The sequence below is a fragment of the Falco rusticolus genome, chromosome 8 (assembly GCF_015220075.1).
Source record: "Falco rusticolus isolate bFalRus1 chromosome 8, bFalRus1.pri, whole genome shotgun sequence".
NCBI lineage: Eukaryota > Metazoa > Chordata > Aves > Falconiformes > Falconidae > Falco > Falco rusticolus.
In genome coordinates this window covers 59,159,675-59,166,905 of record NC_051194.1, presented here as the reverse complement: position 1 = coordinate 59,166,905, position 7,231 = coordinate 59,159,675, and the positions used below count along the sequence as shown (strand labels likewise).

The 7,231-nt window shown below is 52.1% G+C and overlaps 1 long non-coding RNA gene across 1 annotated transcript; it reads left to right on the top strand.

Moving 5' to 3' along the window:
- The first annotated feature begins 329 nt into the window (after positions 1-329).
- Positions 330-6,988, top strand: LOC119152617. Its single transcript, XR_005105820.1, has 3 exons — positions 330-533; positions 5,358-5,444; positions 6,778-6,988. It is a non-coding gene; the product is annotated as an uncharacterized LOC119152617 (long non-coding RNA).
- The last annotated feature ends 243 nt before the right edge of the window (positions 6,989-7,231 follow it).

Sequence of the window (7,231 nt, the reverse complement as noted above, 5' to 3'; positions counted from 1 at the left end):
TTGCAGGTACCACTTTACTGTGCTAGCTCTTCCAGGGCTAAGCCTCTGCTCTAAACCTTTCCCTGCATTCTCCCTCTGCAGTTTAAAAGGGAAACAACACGTGCTTTATTACAACTTCCCACTGCAAGTCTCTGTCCCTCTCACCAACTGTACTTTTATTAAAAAATTCAGGTATGTTTTAGGATCTCGGAAATTGTTGCACCTCAAGCAAAAGATCGAACCCTTGATATAAAATGGGACTGGGAAGGAGGGTTGGTCTTTCCAAGCCCAAGTTTTATCCTGATTGACTCTGTGTATCTCTATCTTCACGTTTTCACACCTCCTCCAGTGCTGTTTTTGATATATCAGCTACGCTACTGCTGTAGACCCATTTATTCCATCAACTGCAGTAAAGGGAAGGACCGAACACGGCCGTGACCTTGAGCCACACCTGATGGTGCCATCCAGAGAAGCTGGGACATGGGCTGAAGCTGTAAGTGCCCTTACGCCCAGTTTGATCACTGGCTGCAGCTCCTTGCAGGACAGGTGCAGAGGTGAGGAACCAAGATTTTCCCAGCAGTATGTGGGGATTTCAGGAAAATCATCCAAGAGTGGCTAGAAGGAGCAAGTCCCGATACCCATTTTTGTGGTGGGAGTGCTGGTCGCTGCTGTCGCTAGCAAAATATTATTTTTTTTTTTTCTGACTCAGCCAAGGTGCATCAGCTGATAGCAGGAACCACAGGGAAAGCTGCAAGAAGTCCTGCACCCCGCATCCAGGCTGTCCCTGGAACCTGTTCCCAGAAAAGGTGGTCTCTCCTTGGGAAGTCTTCTCCAGCTGGTGCTTCATAGGCAAAACAGCCCGAGTGATTTTTGGTGCTTGCGTGTGGTTCACTCAGTGGGCTTTTCACATTTGTATGTAGTTTATTTTTTTGGTATGAATAATAGAAATACCCAGGGCCAGCTCAGCAGTTGTTTGATCCCACAAGTCCCTGCCCTTGGCTACGTCATATGACATTGAGTTCCCCAAGGCGAATTGTGTGAAAAGATGCATTTTTTCATCACTTCTGAATTTACTGTCTCTTCATTTCTGCTGAATGCCCTGTTGTTTGCAGAGCGTGAATACAAGCTCTGTCCCTGGGACCGGGATGGCCCCAACTGCTGGGCACCAGAGGACTTCAAGATGCATTTTCCTGAATGCGCTGATTTTCAGAAGAGCTCTCCAAGGCAGGGCAATTACTCTGGCTTTGTGTGACAACCTTGATCCAGGAGATGGCCCAAGAGGAAGATGGAGACAGAGGCACAGAGAAGACCCACTTGGAGGGGGGAGGGAAGCCAGCTAGCTCCAGCAGGAAGAGCTCTGAGCCCCTCTTTGTGTTGCTGGGCTGGTGTGGCAGTGACCCCGTCCTTCCCCTGCCCTTGTGTGAGTGCAAGTGCTGCAAAAGCGCCTGGGAACGAGTAGCAAGCAGGGGCTGGGGATGATGGGTCCTCAGCCCTTTTCTCCTCTGCATCCCAGGCTGCTCTCTGCCCTTTGTTTTTCACTGTGCTGTATCTGTTCATCCAGTTGGAAGCAGAGCCCTGCAGCGCGGATGCTCCCTGGGGCACACAGCCTGCTCCACACGCGTCCTGGCCGCATTCTTTGATCAGCTCATGCTTTGGTACATCCCTGGGGACCACAGCGTTCCCTCAGCGACTCCCTGCTGTGGAGATGGCTGCCCCGGCTGAGATGCTCTATTTTGCTCAAGTGCGGTTCTTGCCGCTGCTTGCTTCCTATAGCTTAAACCATGCCGTGATCCTGACACTGTCTCTGGGTGCTTAGCAAAGGCTGTGCCAATTGCCTGGGAAGCTAAGCTTCCCCCGGCTCAGCAGCCCCCTGTGTTCCTGTCTGGAGGATACCTGCACAGCTTGGGATGTGCTGGGGAGGCAACGGCTGCTCAGTGGAGGGTTTCCAGGAGGAAACCCCTTCCAGAGCCATTGCTGACTCACCTGAGCAGAAAGGGAAACCTGCTTTCTGGTAAACCAGAAGCAAAGGGCGATTAATTGGAGGAGCAACATATGGCTGATGAATTTTCCATTCCTTGGGCTTTAGCGGGTGCCTGAGCGTCAGAAGTGCTCCAGCCCAGCCGAGAGGAACAAGTTAGGGCAAGGAGGCTGGGGGGCAAGCCAGGGCTCTGAGATGAGGACCCTCTTGCCCATCCAGGACCTGGTAGTGCCACCCAGGAGCAGCAATGCTCCCACCAACTCAGCCGGGACTTGCTTCACAAGGACAGCATCCTTCATGGTAGCCTGTGGCCTTGCCTATGTCACCACCCAGATGTGGGGACTGAAGAGTGTCCCCTACGTGTCACTAGAGGTCACTGCTGGACTGGCTGGGCTGTGGAGCCTGCTTCTCACCTGGAGCTACAGCCAAGCTGAGGAGCAAAGGCAGAGTCCCGAGGAGCTGGGACCATGCAGCACAGCTGGGCTGCAGCTTTTGCAGGAGCAGATGCTGGCAGAGAGATTGAGCTTGAGAGAGGTCCTCTGCACTGGAGATGCTGAGCAGGGAGGTGATGCTGCTGGACGCCTTTGTTGCCTTTGGATGGTGTTCCAGCTCTGCTCTCGTCTCGGTGGAGCTCCAGGACCCAGACCTGTCGAAACTCACGGCTCTGAACAGAAAGAACAGAGGGCAGGGAGCAGGCACTGCACTGCACTGAGCCTCTGTCAGCATCGGAGGCAAGCGGCCTGGGTAGCTGTCACATGGCTGATCTCCCCTCCTTGCTGAAGGAGCTGGGGAAAGTGCCAAATGTCCTCCTAAAGGTGGGGGTTGGGGAGAAGGCAGGCTCTAGTTCATCTTTCTGAGTAAATCCTGGCAAGCAGGGTTGTGCTCCAGGTACTGGGAGCCTGCGTGGGTCTCGGTTTGCTCAAGAAGGTGGGTTTTGTGTTTATGTAGTTATGTGCTTCTGGGTTGGGTGAGCTTTTGGTTGTGGGTTTTGTTTTTTTTTTTTTGGTTTTGTTTCTGGGGTTGTTTTCCTTAGAAGCATCCAGGTAAGGCTCTTCAATACTTTTGATCTTTGAGGATTTGTTTTGTTTGCTTGATTTTTTTCTTTTTCATCTTACAGCTCCCTACCGCTTTTTAAATCACAGTAGGGGAATGACATCTTCCTTGTCACAGCTGTAGAGGAAGCTGAAAGCAACCTGTTCCTCCATAGTTCAGGTCATAGGGATCCTGCCAAAACAGCTCTAATCAATGCCCTTCAGACACCAGATCTCTGTTGTAGTCGACTTCAGCACCTCCCCAACCCTCCCAAACCAGCCCCCTATTCTCATGCTGGATGGAGGACAGCAGCCACCCACTGGAGAGTATCCCAGTGACAAATGGGCAGGCCTGAAACAAAAGAAACACGTGAGGAGGACCTCACCGTGGGTAGGAGCCACCTCATGTACCAGGAGGAGAGCGGATGGAGTGGTCCTCTTTCCTCCCTGTGCCCCATCCCTGCGTGCAGCTTGCTGTGAGCAAGTTGTCTGAAGGAACAGAAATTGCTGCCAGATTTGGAGGTGTTTCTCACTTCTGTGAAAACAAACAGGGCTGATTTGTTTCTTAATTGCTTGTCCACAGGAGCTGCAAAGCTTTGTGTGGGGTGGGAGCTGGGAGTTTTGCTCTGTTTGATTGTATGCTCTTTTGCCCCAGCTTCAAAGATCTCTTTGGTTTTCCATTCCCTTTTATGTCCTATCTCTTGAAGTTGCACTCCTGCATGAAGGCACAAACCCAGGACAGCTGAAGGCTTCCAAATGCAATTATTTTGCAGAGCGTTTCAATAAATTAGCAGCTCATTTCTTTGCCAGACAGCACTTACTTTTCAATTGGCCCATGTCTGTGCAGCCTGCAGTGTGTGCTGGACCTTTGGCCTTCGGGATGTCAGCTTGGGAGGACAGAGCCTGGCATGCTTAGCTGTGATTCGGACCTGGATGGGATGCTGCGCAGGTTTTTGCCCAGTAAAACAATGATCTGCAATTTCATCTCAGTTGGAGATTTCAACAGTTTGGATTTCGCAATGTAAAGACAAGCAGTTCCTTCCAGTGAGTTGCCCGTGAAATGGGAATGCAAAGTACCAGCACCCAGAGCTGCTGCTGGAGAAGAAAGGTTGGCAGAAGCATCTGCAGATATTTTTTTTTTCTAATAGCCTTTAATTTATTGAGCTGCTTTGGAGTCAGACTCACTTGCTGTGCTCAATATTTATTAGCACTTCACCTGCCCTGAACTGGGAGCTGCAAGCACTTTGAGAAATGATTGCCTTTCCTGGAACGATGTCCCAACATCAGCTAATCAGTAGCCTCAGCATGATTGCCAAAGTACCACTCTTGTAATCAAGGATGGCAAAGAGAAAAAACCCCAAGCACCAGCAGCACAGGGCTTGCTCTGAGGCAGGATGGTGACCCAAGCACCAATCTCCCCATCTCCATGGGGTTCAGTGTTTGATAAGGGATTGCTCCAGTTATCTGAGCTCTCCATTTAATTCAGGGCGCTCTCATTGCAATTGCATGCAGTGCTGCTCTACCTCCCCTGCTTTATTTGTACCGAGCGGCAGCATTGCCTGTTGGCCTGGATCGGAGACCTGGCAGAGGAGTCAGGCCGTGCTTCGTGCAACTGAATATCTGCTTGCAGCTGGCCATTACATGCAGAAAAGGTGACTCCCTGTCTTTGGTAACGGAAAAAGTGCCATTAAGCAGGAGACCTGCTTGCTGTAGGATGCCACAGGTGCCAAATAGCTACACAACTTCAAAAAGTGAGTTGATGTATGTTAGGAAAATTCCACAGGGGCTGTGAGAAACCAGAGTGCAGGCTCCGGTGTGAGAAGTTCCTGGCCTCCTGAATTGCCAGTGCTTGGAGCACAGGCTGGGCTCAGCCACACAGTGGGTCGCAGAAGAGGAATGCATTAGCATTTTGGAGGTTTTCTACCTTATGCTGCCAGTGAGCAGGTCTGGGCTTTCTGCAGGAGGGTTTGCTGCAGCTGAAGCATCACTGTGGTGCCCGGGTGTTCACCGAGCTTGTTTGTGTATGTAAGTGCTTTCAGGCTGCTCCAGCCTCTTCTGCTCGCTCACCCTGTCCTATCACACCTTCAGGCTAAAAGGACTGAGTTGCACGAGGATCAGGTAGCAATGTCTTCATAGGAAAGAGCCTGGAAACCCCAGCTAAAGATGACCTGCTATCACTGCATGGACAGCAACCCCCGGGCTGGGATCAAGGGGATTTGGGACACTTCACCAGGTGCCTCGTGGGTGTGGTTGCGGCTTTCCCTGCAATGCCTCGCGTCTTCCAGCAGTGTCCAATAAAGATTTGGCTCTTTCCTTAACTAAGGGAGTCAACCATGTCTCTCCTCTTACCCCTGCTGTCTGCTTTTCAGAAAACTGGCTGGAATCGGGAGCTGCACCCTGCTGCTGAACTTGCTGGAGATGAATCACTAGGGGTGTCATGGGGAGCTGCAAAGCAGGTGAGCAGTGTGGCTGCGTACTGTGCTTTCTCTGAAATGCTCAGACTAGAGCAGCAAAGGTAGGTAAAGAGCCCCGGTATTTTTGTGTGAAAGTCCCAGGACACAGTAGAGGCTGTGTCTCTGTCTCCCAGAGCAGCACCTTCTCTTTTGCGCAGTTCCAGGCCATGCTCTGTTAGCATCCCACCTCTATGGCTCTTAATTTTCTGGCCTCATTTTCTCTTGGTGCCTGGCAATGAGAGCCGGGTGCCAGGCTTTCCTTGGCCTTCCTTGATGGTCCCAGCTGTCCTGTCCTTGCAGGGAGTCTCTCCTCTTCCCCCCTCTACAAGCAATAACTGATCAACAGTCCCCAGGACGGTGTTTGAGCAGAATCCTCCATGCTGAGGTTTACTGCAGTAGCTGTTCCTGTGCACCTTGTCCATCCTCTGAAGGTGGTGAGGTGGGTGCTGCTGCCTGCCTGCACCCAGTGCCAGCAGCCCTTTGCCTCCACTGGTCCCAGCTGCCCTCAGCCCTGCTTCCCTCCCTGGGTGTGAGCAGCCTCTGGTAGTGGGGCTTCTGGCACTGCCTGGCTGTCCTGGGCAGCAGACGTTGTTCCTCTGCATCTAAAGCCATAGGTTAATCTCTTTCAGCAAGGATGAAAAATAATTTAGCAGCTCATCAGCTAGCTAACAGCTTGGGACGCAGACAATGTGAGACCACTCCTATTAGCTGCTTTCCCATCTTCGTTTGGAGATGGGTAAGGGGGAAATGTGACATTCCCTGAAAATGCCTGTCTGTGGTAGGGAGAGGTGGCATTTTTGCAAAGGCTGTTTGGGGATGCGTCTGTATTTAATGTCTAGATGTTGCTATGGAGAAGCTGGATGGAGGCCACCAGGAAATAGCACCTGGGTGAAAAGGGACTGTGGCCCCAAGGAGATGTTCCTGCGAGCCCAGGAGGCTTGCGCTGGACACTGGGGTGGGATGGACCCCCAGGGTTGGGCCCTCCATGCAAGTGCGATGCAGGCTGCTGTCATCTGCCCTGCTGCCCCTCCAGAGAGAAGGGTCGCAGATGGGGGGACTGAACAGAGAGGATGGGCAGGCAGAGGGGCTGCCAGAGGGCCTGAGCACAGCAGCAGCACCCATAGCGAGACCAACACTGACGAGGAGCTGTACCCATGGCTGTCCCCTCTGCTCGGTGAGCTTTTCTTTTTAAAGAAAAAAAAAATATCTATCTGTCACTTAACAAAATGTTTCAGGCCTTTTGGGTTTTTCCCTGTGATTAAGTCTAATGAGAAGAGACAGTGGAGGATTTGTTAGTATCTGCTTGCTGATTTCAGCTTTACGTCTGTTGTGACAGAAGATCTAATGCTGTTACTCCTGAGCAAGGACTTCAAGCAATGTGACCGAAGCCCGAACAGCAGAGCAGCATCCTAACCCTTTCCCTGCTGCCTCACGAGGTAGGCTGCACCGGCATGACTAGCAAAGTACGGAGGGGGGGGGCGGGAAATAAAGCAGCAGCAGCAGAAATCGGGCTGGAGGAAAATATTATCTGAACCTTGACAGCATTGCCATGGTAACGGGGGACCTGCCAGCAAATGCTGCAGGCCGGCACTGCGGGCAGCGTGGCACTGCGGGCGGTGTGGCACGCTGTTATCTGGGCTGCAGAGGGCTGGTGGGATGGAGAGGCTGTGATTTCTCCTGGGGAAGCTGGCAGGAGCCTTGGGAAGATGCTCTGAGAGGTGATGGCAGGGTAAGAAGCAGCTCTGGGAAATGACGGTCCCTTGAGCAGAGTCTGGCCTCCTCTGCCTCCC